The sequence below is a fragment of the Nannospalax galili genome, unplaced genomic scaffold (genome assembly GCF_000622305.1).
Source record: "Nannospalax galili isolate Female #2095 unplaced genomic scaffold, S.galili_v1.0 scaffold846, whole genome shotgun sequence".
Taxonomy (NCBI): Eukaryota; Metazoa; Chordata; class Mammalia; order Rodentia; family Spalacidae; genus Nannospalax; species Nannospalax galili.
Window position 1 is genome coordinate 1,233,109 of NW_008356458.1, and position 2,489 is coordinate 1,235,597.

The 2,489-nt window shown below is 41.7% G+C and overlaps 1 protein-coding gene across 1 annotated transcript in view; it reads left to right on the top strand.

Annotated features, from left to right (window-relative positions):
- Cntn4 (contactin 4) overlaps positions 1-2,489 on the top strand; it is a 1,122,320-nt gene that overhangs the window by 945,223 nt on the left and 174,608 nt on the right. The gene's annotated exons all lie outside the window — the stretch shown is intronic.

Here is a 2,489-nt window from a genome sequence, read left to right on the forward strand (position 1 = left end):
ACTGAACATTGGAATGGCATTCAAATTTTAAGCCAAAGATGGAAATTGAGAGGGGAATTATATTATTTTAGTTTTTATTAGTATATACTAACTATACATAGCGGGTTTCATTATGGCATTTTTATACGTCTGATCATATTCACCCTTTATCCTCTCTTGTCCTTGTCTACTCCTATTGATTTCCTTTCTCTCCCCTTTCACTTCCATGTCTTTGTGTGTGTGTGTGTGTGTGTGTGTGTGTGTGTGTGTGTGTGTGTCACAATATACATTTTCTTAGGGTTAGGTGCATGGGTAAGGGGTTATTCTTTTTTTGGTTTTTGTGAATTTTTAATTCAATTTTTGAGTATTTCATACAAGACATCTTAATCATCTTTATACTCCCTTCCCCATTGACACCCACCCATAGGCCCACCCAACCTGGAATTCATACATTCTGTCATTTGCGTTAAGGTCTAAAGGTCTATCATGTCAAGTTATTGTCCCCAGATGTCCTTCAGTACAAGTTCATCCACTGAGGTCTAGTTAACCTATATAAAGTCCCTCCCTTTAAGAAGATAGTTTAGTCCTCACCCAGCAGTAATAAACTACCTATAATTCTTCAAGATTGGGGCCTGCTGCCCATTTCCACAGTTCTGTGCTGGAGTTTTTTGTTTGCTTGAGTTTGTATGGGTCTTGTGCATGCTGACATCATTGCTATAGATTCATATGAACAAGCTCCCAGGAGCTTGAAGGACTCTATTTCCATATGGTCCTGCACCTCCTCCCTGGCCCTTAGAATCTTTCCATCCTCTCTTCTGCAATGGTCCCTGAGCCCTGTGTGGGTGGAATTTAGTGCAGGAGTCCTGTCCAAGGACCCACACTCTGTAGACTCTTATTCTCTATGCTTTGGCCATTTGTGACCTTTTGTGTTCCTGGCCCTCTGTTGCATGAAGGAGCTTCATTGATGAGAATTTAGAGATGCGTTAGTGTTCTCTTTACCCCTTGTTCTATGTTCGTGAGCTTTAGGTGTAGAGGTTGTATTATAGATGTGCCACTTTGGCTTGGGCAATTCACAGACAATGTCTGTGTGTGACTAGTTGTGGAACTCTGTAATAATCTCCATTTGTTGCAAAAGAAGTGTCTTTGTTGAGTGATGACTGGGATAACTTTCTGGAAATATAAGGATCCATATTTTTCACATAGTAAGAAATGACATTTGTTTAGAGATGTGACAACCTTGGGGTTTTCTCTAAGATCTAAGACCTCACCAGTCATGTGTACTGCGCTATTTACAGTACCACACTTAAGTTTCCTCCTATTGAGTGGGCTTTAAGTCCAGTTAAGTAGCTGTTAATTACTCCCAAGATAAAAATGCCACTACAGCACCAATGTTTACTGTGCCGGTCATTGATTTGGTTATTAGGCCTTAAAGCTGGGGTTGGACCATTGATTGATATTCTTTCTTAGCAGCTTATGTAATGCTCTCCAAAGCTATGAGAGCTAGCCTTCAGGGGAGGTACCTTCCAGGTCAGTTCCAGCTCCATCCCTCCAAATCTGAAGTAGGTCCTGTCTTCAGCAATAGGGTCTTACCTTCAAGTTCTGGGAGGCAATAAAGGACTGTGACAATAGCTTGTGTAATTTTGGGAGTCTCTTGGACTATCCTGGCTAACAACTCAAGGGAAGGTTTCTCCTGTCTGGCACTGTTTCTTGTTATATATTCTTCATGTATACACATGGACTCATGTAGAGATACTGTATGTGTAATTTATCAGTAGGTTTTACTTCTAATACAATTCTCTCTGTTTTTGTACACTAGGTAGGTTATATTTATCTCTCCTCTCTTCCTGTCTAACCCTCCCTCCATGCCCTCCCCATTTAAAGTATCCTCATTTTTTGCATTTCTCCCTTGATAGGGACCTGGATAGATCAGTCAGTAGAGTATCAGACTTTTAATCTAATGGTCCAGAGGCATGCTCTACTCGTTTTAAAGAAGGAGCTCAAGAGAGGTGGGACCATAGGAGATGTATCAGTAAAGGGTTATTTTCAGGAGCATGGCAACTTACCAATGGCTACACCACTGAAGAGAATGCTTCTCCCTCTGCCCCAACTATTAACTGCCTATAAACCCTGAGGACATCATCAGCCTCTCCTCCTTCCTAATGCAATGTCAAAAGGCCCAAATAATATAATTTCATAAGAGCATACATATATAACTAAAAGCTACTTGACAAACAGCAAAGCCAGACAGACGATACCTTCAGTCGAGTTGTTGGCCAGGATAGATAAAGGCTCTTCCAGACAGTAACCCAACATACTACCGGAAACATGAACAGCAGACCCCAATTCTATCCAAAGGAATATTGACAATAGATTGCCGTAGATGAGGAACAGCTGATCCTCCTGGATCAGGGACCTCTGGCTGACTAGATTTACCAGAAGGGCAGATAGGGGGGAATGGATGGGGGTGCTGACAACACAGTGGACAGTGACAGGGATGGCAGAGTATGGAG